The sequence below is a fragment of the Dromiciops gliroides genome, chromosome 3, assembly GCF_019393635.1.
Source record: "Dromiciops gliroides isolate mDroGli1 chromosome 3, mDroGli1.pri, whole genome shotgun sequence".
Lineage (NCBI taxonomy): Eukaryota > Metazoa > Chordata > Mammalia > Microbiotheria > Microbiotheriidae > Dromiciops > Dromiciops gliroides.
This window is the reverse complement of record NC_057863.1, coordinates 393761382-393779711: the sequence shown is the minus strand read 5'-3', so window position 1 is coordinate 393779711 and position 18330 is coordinate 393761382. Positions and strand designations below refer to the sequence as shown.

Genomic DNA, 18330 nt, shown 5'->3' with positions numbered 1-18330 from the left:
ACATAATGATATAATTATCACATAATTATATCACTATTATTGTGGAGCTCTAATATAGGGAGGGCTTAATAGCTTACTTCCTGTCAGACTTTTTTATTTTACATTTTCTTTCATATCTTTTCTTTAAATTATCTTTCATAACACCAACATTTCTAAATTTTATCTCTTCCCTTGCTTCTGTGAGCCATTGATTTCAACAAAGAATTTGAGAGAAAGAGAGAGAATTTTGGGACAATTAATATGTTGTTTCTTATCATATTTGCAATGTTCCATGCCCGTAGTCCACTAGATCTGTAAAGAAAGTAAGAAGGGGCACATTCTTATTCTGTATCTAAGTTTGATTATTATTATTTACACATTCAATTTTTGTTGTTGTTCTTTCTTCAATTTACCATATATATATATATATATATATATATATATATATACACACACACATACATATGCATGTATAGACACACACATATATATATTTCTGATTCTGCTTATTTAACTGTATCAGTTGATATGACTTCCTTTCCTTCTCTCATGATTCATATTTATCATTTCTTATGGCACATTCCTTCCGTAATTTCCCCGTTCCATAATTTATTAAGCATTTTCCTACCCCCAACTTTTAATATACCATACTATCCCCAATTCATTGTGTCAATGAATAGCGTCATTGATGAAAAAAATAATACCTGCAGCCAAGATGCTTTCAGTCTTATTTAGATGAACATCTTGCTTTCTTTAGTCATAAAAGTCTAAAATATATTCCTACGTTGATTCCCAGAGGAAATGTCTCATATTATGTTGGCTAAAAAAGGTAAATGTAAATTTCATTTTTTTTTATTACTAACCACTAATCAACCAAGTAGTACAGTGAGAATAATTTGAGTTGTAGGATACTAGTGGAAAGAATCTTGTGTTGAGAATGTGGAGGCCAGGATACGAGCTCTAGTTCTACTAACTAGCTATGTGATGTTTGCCAAGTCAGTTCAAATCTCTAAGCCTTATTTTCCTCATTTATAAAATTAGGTATTTGGGTTAAATGAACTCTAAGGTCGATCGAAGCTCTATAAACAAAAACAAATATGCCTTTTGGTATTCTCACTAATTATGTAACTTTGAGCATTATAGGAATTGAATAAAAGTTTATTGAATTCAATTGGTAGTATTCACTCACCAAGAGGCTCATGGTCTGTTCAAATCATTCCAACATTTGATCTGTGAAAAGGGCATGAAAGGGTGTGTTGTGTACACTCATTGGATAGCAACCTGGTCTTAATAAAGTCAGTCTTATGGGCACATAACTCAAGTTGATGTTTTGCAAATATCTTATTATTCAGGCAATTTTTTCCTTAACTCCACTCTCTACACATAGATGAACACACAGATCAAATTAGATTGTAATTTAGTTAATTATGAGATGTATTCAAAAGTGTTCAATTGGAGCATACATGTACTGAAAAGTTTTGCTGTTAGAAGTGGTAAATATTTCCAAGGAATAGTAGAATTTTTAATCAAATCAATCACCAGACATTTAATTACTTACTTTTTTGACAGGCACCATGTTAAGCATTAGGGCTATAAAGATATAAGTGAAATAATTCTTTCAATTAAGGAACTGAAATAAAAATAGAATAGTATAGTAGATAGACTATTGGATTTGGAGTAACACATTTTGGGCTTTTCTATTCCCTATATCTTTGTATCCTTTTACAAGTTATATAACCTCCAGAGACCTATTTCCTAATATATAAAATGAGGAAACTAGGTAATCCCTAAGGTTTCTCTCAGCTCAAAATCCCTGTCATATCTTTCTATGTTTAGAAACACATGTAACATGAGCTCTGAGTCAAATATGCAAATACTGAATTCATGGTGAGATAATTAAATGTGTAGACCTCCTTTAGAAGTATATACCCAAAGATCTGTGATGACATAATGGACTCAAGATGATTAGGTTTCACATCCTTCCTCAGACAATTATTAGTTATATGATGTTAGACAAATCAATTTGCCACAGATTCTAAATGCCTACATCTTTAAATGAGAAATAATAATAGTGTCTAACAAAGACTTTTTATGAGGAAAAAGAGATATTGTATGTAAAGTACTACATAAATGTGAGCTAATATTAGGATTAGAAAATTTAAAAGCACAGCAGGAAAAAAAAAAGAAATTGATTTCTACAATGTGACTGCATCACCATGTTCTATAAGGGACATTCTTCTGTAGTAGAAAGCAACTGGCACCTTTTTGCCTCTCACCTTTTTGACTAAGCACAATTTAGGTGATATGTTCATAGGAGTACATAAGAGATCAGCTTCACTGTGATGTAATAGCAAAAAGTTTTAAGCTATTGGGCCATTCAGAAAGCATCTTCCTGAATCCTAATGCTACTGTTTCTAGAAAGGTTGAAAGGCTCAACAATGCAAAACAGGACAGAAATTGAATAATAGGAAGGCTTTTTAATTCATTCTTTGTTTTGGGAAACAGATGCATCATGGTTTGAATATGAATGAAGTAGGCACCAAAAGCATTGTAGTAGCCTAAGAAGGTGATCCTGGAAATGCCAAGTTCAAGTTTACCTTATTTCTTTTTTTTTTAAGAGGCTTAATATATTGTTTTTTAAATTGGATTGAATTCTAATTATCTGGTGGTGCTTTATCTAATCCCTTTTTATTTATTAAGGATTTTCTCCAAGTTACTTGTATAAACAAATTTTCACATCAGTTCTTTTTGCGGGGCAGGGCAGTGAGGGTTAAATTACTTGCCCCAGGTCACACAGATAGTGTCAAGTGTCTGAGGCTGGATTTGAACTCACCTCCTCCTGAATCCAGGGCCAATGCTTTATCCACTGCATCACCTAGCTGCCCCTCACATCAATTTTTAAAACTTCATTTTCCAAATTCTCTTCCTCCCTCCCTCCCACCCCTCTTAAGTACTCAAGCAATTCAATATGTTATACATGTACAGTCGTGTAAAACATTTCCATATTAGTCACATTACTAAAAGAAAATAGACCAAAAAACCCCTCTTGAATGAGGAACTAAAAAAAAAAAATTATACTTCAATCTGTATTCAGATACCATCAATTCTTTCTCTGTAGAGGGACTGCATTTTTCATAAGTCATTTCAATAGCCTCCTGCTCATCTTTTTTTATGGTACAATAGTGTTGCATACTAATCTCATCCTATAATTTGTTCAGCCATTCCCCAATTGATGGGCATCATCCCAGTTTCAAATTCAACTTTTTCAAAATCTCTTTTAGGATACCAACCTAGTAGTGGTATTGCTAGGTCAAAGAGTATGCATGGTTTTATAGTCCCTTGGCCATAGTTCCAAATTGCTCTACACAATGTTTGAATAAGTTTACAACTTTACCAAGAGTTTATTAATGTCTCATTTTCGTCACATCCCTCACAACGTTTGTCATTTTCCTCTGCTGTCCTATTATCTAATCCAGTAGGTGCAAAATAGTGTCCAGAATGGTTTTGACCTGAATCTTTTTCAATTAATGGTGAGTTAGAGGCCAGCTAGGTGGTTGGGCAGCTACATGGCACAGTGGATAAAGCACTGGCCCTGGATTCAGGAGGACCTGAGATTAAATCTGGCCTCAGACACTTGACACTTATTAGCTGTGTGACCCTGGGCAAGTCACTTAACCCTCATTGCACTGCAAAAAAAATAGTGAGGGGCAGCTAGGTGGCACAGTGGATAAAACACCGACCCTGGAGTCAGGAGGACCTGATTTCAAATCCAGCCTCAGACACTTAACACTTACTAGCTGTGTGACCCTAGGCAAGTCACTTAACCCCAATTGCCTCACCAAAAAAAAAAATAGTGAGTTAGAGCATTTTTTTTTTCATATGGCTATGGGTGGCTTTGATTATTTCATCTGAAAGCTTCATGTCTTTTGATTATCTATCAATTTAGGAATGGCTCTCATTTTAACAAATTTGACTCAGTTCTCTATGTGTTTGAGAACTGAGGCCTGTCAGACAAAGTTTGCTTTATTTCACTCAGATACATAATACAGCTGAAATCTTTCTTTTTCAAAATGAAGTTATTGAGTTCAGGAGATGGAGTCAACATGGCAGAGTAAAATCAGGAAGCTGCCTGAGCTCTCCCAAATTTTCCTCAGAAACAACATTAAATTAAGCCTCTCAACAGATCGTGGACCTGTAAAACCTACAAAAAATGGAGTTAAACAATTTTCTTACTTAAGATCACCTAGGTCTTCAGGAAAGGTCTGTTTCATATGGGTAACAAGGGAGCACAGCTCAACATAGAGGGTGTCTGGGAGAGCCAGCAAAAGGCTCTTAGTCACAGCACAGATCAGCAGCTGAGGACTCATGATCCTAGCTCAGCAGACTAGTGGCACAGCAGGATAGTTGTGAAGCCTCCAGCACCAATGCAGAGGGCAATGTGCCAGCTGGCATATTGACTACCTAATAGGCCCAACTAGGCTGGGCTACTTGAATGCAGTGAGCAAGTGGCAAGCTGCTGACACAACTTAAGTGAAATGAGCAGAACCAAGAAAACATTGTACACAGTTTCAACAACATTTTTTTGATGATCAACTTTGACAGATGTAAATCTTCTCAGTAATACAATGATCTAAGACAATACCAAAAGACTTATGATCTCCACCTTCAGAAAAAGAACTATGGAGTCTGAATGCAGACTGAAGGATACCATTTCCACTTTTGTTGTTGCTTTTTTGTTATTTGTTATTGTTCTCTTTTATTCTTACTTGGTTTTTGCCTTTTGTTCTGATTAATGTGGAAATAAATTTAATATGATTGTAACATAAAATTGTTTGTGGGCCTCAGGAATGGGGAGGAAAGGGAGGGTGAGAGTAAATTTGGAACTCAAAAAATGTCTTTACATGGAATTGAAAAAAAAAGGAAAAATAAAAATAAAATATGAAAAAATGGATTTATTGGTGTTTTTTTACGTTCCAATTTAAAAAAAAAAATCAAGATCCAAATTCTCTCTTTCCCCTCACTTACAAATTGAGAAGACAAAATTATAATATAAATCATACATGTGAAATCATGTAAAACATTTCCATATTATCCATGTTACAAAAAAGTGAAGAAAGTATGCTTCAATCTGCACTCAAACTTTATCAGTTCTCTCTCTGGAGGAAGATGGCATTTTTTCATCACGAGTCATTTGGAATTGCAGTGGATCATTGTATTGATCAGAATATCTAAGTCATTTACAGTTGATTCTCATACGATATTGCTGTTACTATGTAGAATGTTCTCCTGGTTCTAGTCACTTGTTTTTGCTTTACTTCAAATATGTCTTCCCAGGTTTTTCTGAAACCATCCTACTCACCATTTCTTATATCAAAACAATATTCCATCACAATCATATATAATTATTTTTTCAGCCATTTCCAATTTTATGGCTATCCCCTTGATTTCCAATTATTTCCTCCATAAAGAGTTGTTTTAATATTTTTTAACAAATAGGTCCATTTACTTTTTATTTGTTCTCTTTGGTATACATACCCAGGAATGGTATTTCTGTGTCAAAGGATATTCAGAGCTTTATAGCCCTTTGGACAAAGTTCCAAATTATTGTCTGAATGGTTTAACCACTTCAGAACTCAACCAACAGTGTATTAGTGTGTTTATTATTCTACATCTCCATCAACATTTGCTATTTCTAATAGGGCACAGGTATGAGTTGATTATAATAGGAAAATTAAAAAAAACCAACAACTAAGGGGTGGGGAAAAAAGGATGCACTGGGATAAGGTATAAGGGAGAGGAAAAATGGAGAAAATTATCTCACATAAAAGAGGGGTGCAAGGATGAGCACATGAGTGGTGGTTAAGGCTTGAACTTTATTCTTATCAAAATTGGTTCAAAGAGGGAATAACATATACATTGAGTATAGAATTCTATCTAACCCAATAGGGAAGTGGGAAGGAAAGGGAATAATAGAAGGGAGATAATAGAAGGGAAGGTGGATTAAGGGAAGTGGTGGTCAGAAGCAAAACAGACATTTGAAGATGGACAGGGCAAAGAGAAAAGGTAAACAGGAAGAAATAAGATGAAAGGAAATATACATATACTAAAAATAACTGTGAATATGAATGGAATGAACTCACCCATAAAATAGAAATATCTCACAGAATGGATTAGAAACCCAAATCCTTCAGAGGCAGATGAGTTGGTCAAAACGCCTACAAGTGAAGACTCAAGAGCGAAGATGATCTTATCTCAAGACCAAAAAGCCTTCTTTGAAGAGCTCAAAAAGGCTTTTAAAAAACCAAATAAGAGAGGTAGAGGAAAAAAATGGAAAAAGAAATGAGAGAGATGAGAGTTACACTGCAAAAAGAAGCATAAAAAATGACTGAGGAAAACAATTCCTTAAAAAATACAATCGGTCAAATGAGAGAAAAAAAAATGGCCAAACAGAAAAAGAAGTGCAAAAGCTTACTGTGGAAAATAAGGCCATACAAATTAAAATTGAGCAGACAGAAGCTGATAACTCCATGAGACAACAAGAATCTGGTAAGCAGAATAAAAAAACTGAAAAAATAGAAGAGAATGTGAAATACCTCATTGGAAAAACAACAGACCTAGAAAATAGGTCCAAGAGAGATAATCTGAGAATTCTTGGACTACCTGAAAGCCATGATTAAGAAAAGAGTCTAGACACCATATTCCAGGAAATTATTAAGGAAAACTGCCCTGAAATTGTTGAATCAGAGGATAAAATCATCATTGAAAGAATCCACCAAACACCTCCTGAAAGAGACCCCAAAAGGAACACTTCAAGGAATATTGTAGCTAAACTCCAGAATTACCAGGTGAAGGAGAAAATACTCCAAGCAGCCAGAAAGAAACCATTCAAATTGTGTAATTTAAAATTCTAAATGTGGGTTCTAATCTGTTCCCCAGTTTTGGGAGAAACTGACTAAAATCACTGATAAAACGAATTTAGGTTTTTAAGGGTTTATTGAAAGATAGAAAGAGAAAGATTGAGAACAGAATTCCAACAGCCTGGCAATCCTATCTTTCCTCTCTTTCCTCAATTTTCCTGTGAAGTCCTCTGGAGTCTCTCTCTCTCTCGCTCTCTCTCTCTCTCTCTCTCTCTCTCTCTCTCTCTCTCTCTCTCTCCCACCACGGTGAAGTCAAGAACCAAAAAGCCACAGAGCTCTCCGCACAGGCCCTCCTTCCTCCTTCCTGTCCCCTCCCAGAAAATGGGAGGCTCCTCAAGTTGATTGGCTGGTAGCCTTGATAGACAGTACCCATGAGAAAACGTCACTTCCTGATGCCACGGAAAAGCCACATGGCCTTGCTCTCTGAGGCATTCTCCTCACAGTGGAGCTTTCCTATAGTAAGTCTCCAGTAGGTGGCATCATTCCAATCATTACAAAATACCCAGCAAAACTGAGCACTCTCCTTAAGAGGAAAAGATGGACATTCAATGAACTAGGGGACTTCCATGGCTTCCTGAGAAAAAGACCAGAACTGAAGAGAAAATTGGATCTCCAAATACAAGACTCTAGAGAAATATAAAGAGGTAAACAAGGGGGAGAAAAGGGTTGTGCAATGATGTTAAACTGCTTGAGTCCATATGAGGGAGGATAATACTTTTAACTCTTGACATCTGTATCTCTGTAAAGGTCTTGTTATTAAATCAACTTTGATGTGATGATATAAAGAAATTTAAGGGGCAGAATAAAAGAAGACTAGGGTGAAGAGAGGAAAGCGGAGGTGGAATGGGGTTAATTATATCATATGAAGAGGCACAAAAAGAACCCATTACAACAGAGGGAAAGAAAGGAGGGGTGGGCATTGTTGCAACCTTACTCTCATCAGATTTGGCTCAGGGAGGGAATAAAATACACTCCCATTTATACTGAGAAACTTAGCTTACTCTTTAAGGAAACAAAAGGGGAAGAGGAAAAAGGGTGGTATTGATAGAAGGGAGGACACAAGTGGGGAAAAAGGGGTCAAGAAAAAGGACAGCTGATAATAGGGAAGGCAGATTAAGGGAGCCAGTGGTCAGAAGCAAAACCCTGGTCAAGTGGAATAGGGGGAAAGAGGGGAAAAAAGAGTACAAAGGGGAAATAAACAGTTAATAATTTTAACTGTGAATGTGAGTGGGATGAACTCTCCCATAAAATGGAAGCGAATTTCAGATTGGATTAAAAATCAGAATCCTACAATATGCTGTTTACAAGAAACACATTTGAAGCAGAGAGAAAGAGTTCAGCTAAAGTCAACAAAGCAGACAAGGCAAAGGCAAAAATAGATCTAATTAAAAGAGATAAGGAAGGAAACTACATCTTGCTAAAAGGTACTATAGAAAATGAAGTAATATCAATATTAAATATATATGCACCAAGTGATATAGCATCCAAATTCTTAGAGGAGAAGTTAAATGAGTTACAAGAGGAAATAGACAGTAATACTATACTAGTGGGGGATCTGAATCTTCCCCTCTCAGAATTAGATAAATCTAGCCACAAAATAAAGAAGAAGTGAACGAAGTGAATAGAATACTAGAAAAGTTAGACATGATAGATGTCTGGAGAAAACTGAATGGGGATAGAAAGGAATATACCTTCTTCTCAGCAGTACATGGCACATTTTCAAAAATTGACCATGTATTAGGGCACAAAAACATCATAGTCAAATGTAGAAAGGCAGAAATAGTAAATGCATCCTTCTCAGATTATGATGCAATAAAAATTATATGTAATAAACAGCCATGGAAAGGTAGACTGAAAATCAATTGGAAACTAAATAATTTCATTCTAAATAATGAGTTAGTCAAACAACAAATCATAGAAACAATCAATAACTTTATCCAAGAGAATGACAATAATGAAACAACATACCAAAATCTATGGTATGAAGCCAAAGCAGTGCTTAGGGGAAATTTTATAGCTCGAACTGCTTACATGAATAAAAAAGAGAAAGAGATCAATGAATTGGGCATGCAACTTAAAAAGCTAGAAAAAGAACAAATTAGAAATCCCCAATTAAATACTAAATTAGAAATCCTGAAAATTAAAGCAGAAATTAATAAGATTGAAAGCAAGAAAACTATAGAATTAATCCATAAACATAAGAGCTGGTTTTATGATAAAACCAATAAAATAGATAAAATATTGGTTAATTTGATTTAAAAAAAGAAAGAAGAAAACCAAATTACCAGTATCAAAAATGAAAGGGGTGATCTTACCACCAATGAAGTGGAAATTAAATAAATAATTAGGAACTATTTTGCCCAACTATATGCCAATAAATTAAACAATCTAAATGAAATGGATAAATATTGACAAAAATACAAAGTGCCTAGGTTAACTGAAGAGGAAATAAAATCCTTAAATAAGCCCATATTAGAAAAAGAAATTGAACTAGCCATTAATGAACTCCCTAAGAAAAAATCCCCAGGGCCAGATGGGTTTACAGGTGAATTCTACCAAAAATTTAAAGAACAATTAATTCCAATATTATACAAATTATTTAGAAAAAATAGGTGAAGAAGGAGTTCTACCAAATTCGTTTTATGACAAAAATATGGTGGTGATACCAAAATCAGGCAGAGCAAAAACAGAGAAAGAAAATTATAGACCAATTTCTCTAATGAATATTGATGCTAAAATCTTAATAAGATATTAGCAAGGAGATTACACCAAGTGATCACCAGGATAATACACTATGACCAGGTGGGATTTATACCAGGAATGCAGGGCTGGTCCAACATTAGGAAAACTATTAACATAATCAACCACATCAATAAGAAAACTAACCAGGACAGCTACATGGTACAGTGGATAAAGCACCAGCCCTGGATTCAGGAGAACCTGAGTTCAAATCTGGCCTCAGACACTTAACACTTACTAGCTGTGTGACCCTGGGCAAGTCACTTAACCCCAATTGCCCCACAAAAAAAATAAAAAACAAAAAAAACAAAACTAACCAAAATCATATGAGTATCTCAATAGATGCAGAGAAAGCTTTTGACAAAATACAGCACCCATTCCTAATAAAAACACTAGAGAGCTTAGGAATAGGAGGAGCTTTCCTTAAAATAATAAGCAGTATCTACCTAAAATCATCCACAAGCATTATATGTAATGGAGATAAGTTAGAGGCCTTTCCAATAAGATCAGGGGTGAAACAGGGATGTCCATTACCACCTCTATTATTTAATATTGTACTAGAAATGTTAGTTTTAGCAATCAGAGAAGAAAAAGGAATTAAAGGAATTAGAATGGGCAAGGAGGAAACAAAACTATCACTCTTTACAGATGATATGAAGATATACTTAGAGAATCCCAGAGAATCAACTCAAAAATTATTTGAAACAATTAACAACTTTAGCAAAGTAGCAGGATATAAAATAAATCCACTTGAATCATCAGCATTTCTATACTTATTTCCTACTGCAAACTTCCTCTCAAAAGATAGAATTAAGTTCAGCTAAAAAAAATGATTTTTTAAAAAAAGTGATATGGTTCTATAAGAATAATATCAGGGACTTCAAAAGCTCAGAGCAAGCTAAATCTGGTAATGATTGCTGTGGACAACCAAAATTATTTTCAAAAGCAATATTGAGAAGGACTAGAATTATTTCTTGGTATAAATGGGACAATGATGATAGATTGGAAAAGGCAGATATATTCAACTTGTTATGCTTTATTTCTCAAAAGGAAAATTATTTTTATATCAGGAAGGATAGAGCAAAAATATTTCATAATGATTTGAAACTCATGGTAAGTGCAGGGATGATATGAGAGCATGAACTTCAATGAGTTCAAGTCACTGGGTCCAGGTGAACTGCTTTCTGTAATACATAAGAACTTTACCATTTAATTGCTGAGAGGTTGTCAGTGGTCTTTGATGAATTGTGTAGAAATTAGTCATGGACTTCAGGACTAGAGGCAAGAAAATATTTATTTGATTTTCCAAGCAGATGAGTAGGTAAGTCTTTAAACACATTGTATAAAATTATCTTTTAAAAATTTATTTATTTTCCAATCTTAATAGTATTTTATTTCTTCCAGTGACATGTAAAGAAAGCTTTCAACATTTGTTTTTATAAGATTTTGAGTTCCAATTTTTTTCCCTTACTCTTTTCCCTCAGCCCTCCCCAAGACAAAAAGCAATCTGATATAGGTTATATATGTACAATCACATTCAACATATTTCTGTATTAGTTATGTTGTGATTGAAGAATCATAACAAAAGGGAAAAGCCTCCAAAAAAAGAGTAGAAATAGCATGGTTCAATCTGCATTCAGCTTTCACAGTTCTTTTTTCTGGATGTGGAGAGCATTTTCCATCATGAGTCCTATCAAATTGTCTTAGATCATAGTATTTCTTGGAGGAAGATTAACTTTTAATCCTGGAAAAATGTAGGCTTAATCAAGAAGAACAATATAATAACATATAAGTTGTGTTTGATAAGTATTAGACTTGTAGACATAATATCTTTGAAATTTAGTGAGGAATCTGATAACAAAAGGTAGCATACGGTCCTAATGGACAATATGAAATGTGAATTATATAATATTACAAATAAATAACTTTCATTTTGGTTAAATAACTGGAACTAAAGAGAATTGATTAGTGGATCAACATTAAACTGGAAGGAATTATGTGTAATATAGTATCCTAGAAATTTGTTAAAGCACCCTTTCTATAAAAACATCTGCAAATGAACGAATTCATGATATGCTTATCAAGTGTTAAGATGATATAATCAAGGTAGAGATAATTAACATCTTGGATGATAGATTTAGTGTTCTAAATTATTTTGATAGGTTATACTATTGGGTTAAATATATTAATATGATGTTTAATACCAATAAATCTAAACTGCCTTTTCTAAAACATTTTCATTTAGCCTTTTGAGATCCCAAAACACAACTATATCTAAAGTCTCCATGATAGATGAATTTAGATCAGGGTACAATTCACAACAATTAGTTATCACTGAGGTCCCTTTAAATTCTGAGATTTTATGATAATGAAAGAATGAATCAGAGAAGCAAAGATATGTCATGATGTAGATCCATTAAATTAGCTATAAATCAATAGAAGAATATAATTATTAATATGATAAATTTGTTCAGTTCTTGGTGCATAATTTTCAAGAAACATTTTTATTATTTCCCATAATGGAATTTTACAGTGTTGTGTTTAACTCCATTATGATCATTCATGCATACACACACACACACACACACACAAACATATATACACATAAATATATACATACACACATATACCTTCAATGATCATGGGGCAAGGTTGCCCTCAGACTTGATAAATTCTACATTGCCAGCTATCTGTCATTCTTCCTGTTAAATTTCCCATATTGATAGTATTTTATATCTTCCATACCAGGGCAATTGATTGGACAGACAAACACTGTGGGTTTTAAGGTGTGTACGTCTTGCTCTCATGTTCCCACCCCCAGGTTTCCTATATTATGCCTTCTGGTCTGTGAATTAGAAGTGGGGTAATAAAAGTCTGTTGCTTTATGCCTTGACTGGTCTTATATTTTTGTGGAAGCCTCCTTTAAGCTCATTAAATGACCTAGGACAGACATCAATCCCCTGTTTTAGCTGGCTTGGAAACCATACCCTTTAGCCCTTCCGTATCTCCAAAGTTCTTGAGAGTGTTGGGGGAGGTCCTTTGTTAACTTTCTCAAGACAAAGAGGAGGAGAAAAACATGTTATTTTTCTGTACTATTTCTCTCTGTGCTTCTGTTGGGGTATCTTAGAATTGCCAAACTTGGAGTGGTCAGCAGAATGAATTTACTAATAGATATTTATTGTATTACATAGGAAATGCCAGGGAATAGAGCTAATTAAGTAGATAACTTCACATCTGAGTGGAAATGAATTTAATCTATTTAGTAATTTCTAATCTCCAAGAATATAAACTATAACAAAATTACTTTGGGAGAAAAAAAATGACAACCTGAACTCCACATATGAGAATTCCTCTGATTGCTGTGGCAAATCCAACCAGATCCAGGCCCACCTAATCCTAAGCCTAGTTTGATAATGTTTCTACCAAGACATTCTGTCTGCTGAATGATTTTCTTTTAACTGTGAGAGACAGAAAGAAGGGACTTGAAGCATAAAAATGCATGTCCTTGAGAGAATGCATTAATTAATGATGGCAAAGCAATTTCATTGTAAAATACTGCATTATTTTTAAAGTGTTATTATAATTGAATTACATGTTCTCTGGGGGATAAAAAAGGAACTCTATGAGTGTACAATTAATTATTATCTATGTAATGCTTCTGTGTCATCAACCCTATAGCATGTAATAAATATGAATTGATTATGACTGACAAGCAATATTTTTTCTCCCAGCAGCCTCAAGACTATCTTATGTGGTTAGAGTAGAAAAGGGAGAGGTGGGCAAGACTTACTTTTATTATATTTTTTCAGTGTATCATAAAGGAAAAAGCAGCAAATTTAGAGTGTGAACTCTACAGCTCTACAGGATAGCTTAAACACCATCCTGCTGTAGTCCTAAGTTACCTCTCCTCTGTGGACCTTGATTTCCTCATCTGTAAGATAATAAAAATCTGTAAAAATTAGTCTCAATGTTTTAAGAATTCTTTGTAACTTTATTTTATGCTTATCTATCTCTATATTTCACACGTTTTGTTTTTTTATTTTCTCAGCTGATAAGCTAGAAGCAGCTATTGTACAATAAATCAAGATCTGGTCTTGGTGCCACACTATGCAAGTTTAAATCTCATCTCTAAAACACATGGGCTGTGTAACCCTGGACACATCTCAACCTCTTAGTGGTATAGGCAACTCTTTAAAATTCTCATCCGTAAAGAAGGTGCCAACTATCATTGGTGGAAAGAATATCCTCATCTTGGAGGCCAAACTATAAATTAAATTATAGGTCCAGTCTCTATTTCTAGGGTTGATACAAGATTAGAGAGAATGGAGGAAGAACTACTGAGATTCAATTTAATGAAAACAAATACTCTATAATTTTTCTATTTTTTACTCTTAACCAAATAGCTGTAGATTTGGTGCAAGAGTTCAAATTCTGATCTTCACTTTGCCACTTCAAACATGTGTAATCTTATGTCACCTTTTCCTCATCCATAAAACAAGGAGTTTGCATTAGATGGTCAGTAAGCTTACTTCCATCTCTAAATCCTATGATCCCAAGCATATAAGGCCAGTCTATTATAATATAATCTTCTTCTTTCTCCTGATTTAAATCAGTAATTGTTTCCCAGGTTGAAAGGTGCATCTTGTTAACCTAGCTTCCTGTTGATATTGGTAGTGACAGTGAGCCAGCTGTGCCTGAGGGTCTGGAAGGGATTCCCTGTATGGATCAAAATTTTTCTCAGAATTAGGTATGTATTTTCCCTGGGCATATGTCTTCCAATACCTTACACAAGTCCTAGAAATGGAGAAAGCCATTTTTATTGAAGTTGGCACAGTAGCTCATTTACTGGGTTAATTGAGGAACTTCTTCCTTTCTCATGGGATCAGAAGCTGAAATGAAAACTCTTTTAAAAACATGTATGCTGTTGGATAGAGTCAGATATTTTATAGCCAAATCCACATAGAGAAAGAAATATTATTATTATTATATTATTGTAAAGAATAAATTATATTGGAAATAATAAATATAAAATGAAAGATAATGTTTTAAAGAATGTTACAATTTGGGGAGCAATCCACTATCATTCACATTTTTTTAATCAAAGGCAGTTCTTTATTGTACATTGTTTTAGAAAATAAAACCAAGGGTTTGTGGACATGGTTGGTGGGAGAGAGTGGGTAGTCAACATAAATATTAAGACAAACAAGGAATGGAGGAGGGAAGTATATACATGGTAACTAATGTAATGAGACGCAATTTAAAAGTAAGTTATATATATATATATATATATATATATATATATATATATATATCCTCCAAAGGCATTTCCTCAAGAAGCCACAGTCTACTTTAGTGATGCCATTAATACAAACATGTTTAGAACTCCCTACAGAGCCATAAAAGAAAATACATATCATTACTTTGTAATCACCCCATATTCTTTAACCTCTTTAAGGTAGATGACCAACTTTATTCACCAGACATTAATAACCTTGCCATTTCAAGGAGGAAAAGTGAACTCTGCCCTTTAAGAATAACAAGTTGTTGTCCCTGAGGAGAGATATATGTATAAATCTGTCATTTCCAAATCTAAATTCCAAAAATGTCTTGAGCAGTGCCATCAGTAGAGTCTGTGTAAAGACTCTGAAGATAAAATTATAAATGAATATTCAGAGTAGTTAAGTGCTGATGCCTGTTTTTAAAAAGTGTCACATTAATTTATGGTCACACTACATAAGAGGCAGCAACTTCTTATCTTCCACCATCTGAATGATAATCTGGAGGAAAAGTATGTAGACTGTGATCATTAGCAGAGAGAGCATTAGTGTGTGAGAGATGGTTTTTGTAGTTGAGGTTCAAGTAGTTTTAGAATTGGTGAGGTTTCCAACTGCTGGGCAGTGCTTTTTCCAAGTTACATTGACACCTTCTTGGAGTAGTATCTTCCATAAAAGAATACAACAGCTTTATTGATCCTTGTAATTCATCCAGCACCATCTCCATGGCAGTTAAAAACCTCATTCTGGCTGTCTAATATTTTCTGGTAGTCAGGTTTTGTGCTAAGAATTTCACATTTTGAAGACTGAAGATACAGAGCAGGGTCCAGTTCTACATCAGTAACTTTGGCTTCCTCTAACATCCTGGCTGTCTCTTTGGCTACTTTCTGGTGATGCAGAATAGTTGATCCCAATTTGTACACTCCAAAGAAAGCCTGGCTCTCTCTCTCTCTCTCTCTCTCTCTCTCTCTCTCTCTCTCTCTCTCTCTCTCTCTCTCTCTCTCTCTTGCTCTCTCGCTCTCTCTCTCTCTCTCTCTCTCTCTCTTGCTCTCTCGCTCTCTCTCTCTCTCTCTCTCTCTCTCTCTGTATATATATATATATATATATATATATATATATATATATATATATATAATTTCTGTCATTGATGCTTCCAAGGCAATACCTGCTGACTGACCTTTTGATTCTTCAGATATTTTTGTAAGGACCCCTCATCTTCAAGTCTTTTTGTATAATGCTTGAATTCTTCAGAAATTGAAGACACTCTGGCTTTAAAAGTATCAAGACTGATACCATCAATATCTCTCAGAAAAGGTTCAAGTTTCCGTGTAGAGAACTGAAAACTGGAGAGTAGACGGCAGCCAAGTAATTTGCTTTCAGCCAAGTCTATTAGGGATAGGTCTGCTGAGCTCTGTGATATCCTGGTGAAAGGGAGGCAGTGAATTCAGATGGTTTGTTTCTTTCATACTAGCCCTACACCAGGACTGCTGCTTGGTTTTTGATAGCTGTTATATTCCAGTGGTGCCATGTAGGTAGGCTCAAGATCTTGATTTTTTTCTGCTTTAGGGCTGTCCTCAGAATTCTTTCTTTTTCTTGAAACATCTTTGGTAGTCTCCAGGAAGGCAGAAGATGCAGTACAGATTTTCAGACAGGTAGGGCTTGATGTTAATTGATGATCTTGAGTCTTGGGCACCACTACTTCCTCTTCAGACACTCTTTCTGCCTTAGTACCAGTAAATGAAGTCAACCTGGATGGAGAACCTTTGGGCATCTGTCCATCTGGGCTGGAGCATTCTGCGCCTGCCATCCCCCAGCTCTGGATCCACAGGTTGGGCCATCTCATGGACATTGACGATGATCATTTACATTTTGAAGAGATATTTTGGTGAGAGAAAAAGTTGTACACATTGTCTCATTTTCAGGTTAAGTTTCAGATTACTTCTGTTTTATAGATGGAAAAAAACCCAAACAAACAAACAAACAAAAAAATAAGAAGGCCACAACGGGTGCAAAGCCATGTCCAAGTCCTGCTTCCCCAAGTTCTACATCCTGGAATGGGTAGATTTGACCTGTGGAAAGGACCAAATTTGAGTTACAGAAAAAGGAGGGATTTTACTTCCTTTGAGACTAGATGGACTTTATCTGGGTTCATAGTAATCAGGTGAGTTTTGAATCCTAATTACCATATAGTGATAACATAGGAGGGACCCAGTTATCTAGGAATGTAGATGGTTTGGGGAGTGTGAAAGCAATGCTGAGCTGGAAGGGCTATAAAATTAAAGTTTGTGTTGCTTTTGTAAAAAAGCTTTGGCTACTGAGCTGGAGAGACTGAGAGATACAGGATTGGCTCGCACAAAAACCTGTGAAGATGGTGAATTTCTTCTTCAGTGGGCCTTATGATCCCTCTTTCAGGAGTCGTATCTTTTCTGATAAATCTCCTTAGATTCCTCTGCACAGTAATTGATATATAAATATTACTTCATAAATGCTTTTTCCCCATTTATTTCAAGTTTCTTTGCTGTCTCCTAAGGGAATCCATATATCCTTCCCTCATTCAAAACTGGTTCTCATCAAGGTAGAAATATCCCGATAAATTGATCCAAGCTAAGATATGATTTGATCAATCAATAAAGCATCACCAAATGCCTACTAAGTTCCTAGGACTGTGAGGAAATTGAGATGGTAAAAATAAATATTTTCTGTACTCAAGAAGCTTGCAGGCTTTTTGATGTGCAAATAATATTATTAAAAATTGTGAATAGTCATGACTGATATTGATTGTAGAATCAATGGGAGAGAGCCATAAGCTCTTCTACTCAGCATGCTCTTGCCTCTTTGCTTCCAGAAGTAGCACCACTTCCTCTGTCTCTCTTTTTTTTAGTGAGGCAATTGGGGTTAAGTGACTTGCCCAGGGTCACACAGCTAGTAAGTGTCAAGCTCTGAGGCTGGATTTGATCTTAGATACTCCTGATTCCAGGGCCAGTGCTCTATCCACTGCAACACCTAGCTGCCCCATCCTCTGTCTCTTAAAGGTTTAAATTTGTCATTTCAAAATTCATCATGGATTGTTGCCCTCTATATATAAGAATCTATAACTGTTGCTTCCACTCTCTCTATTCTTACTATTAAACCTCCTGCACCCTGGCTCCCAACCTCACAATTCTACTGAAGCTGTTTTCTGGAAAGTTACTGTTGATTGCTTAATTGCCAAATCTAATGGCCTCTTCTTGAACTATATCCTTTTGACCTCTCTGCAGCATTTAATGGAATTGACTAACTTCTCCTTTTGTATACACTTTCTGTGTTTTTTTATTTGTTTGTTTCCTTAATGACTCTGCTCTCCATTGGCTCTCCTCCCACTCATCTGACCATTCTTTTTAAAATTTTTTGTGGGTCAATGAGGGTTAAGTGATTTGCCCTGG

At 35.1% G+C, this 18330-nt stretch overlaps 1 pseudogene; it reads right to left on the bottom strand.

Annotated features, from left to right (window-relative positions):
- Nucleotides 1-15456: 15456 nt before the first annotated feature.
- On the bottom strand, nt 15457-16746 carry LOC122747665 (annotated as a pseudogene).
- Between the last annotated feature and the right edge of the window lie 1584 nt (nt 16747-18330).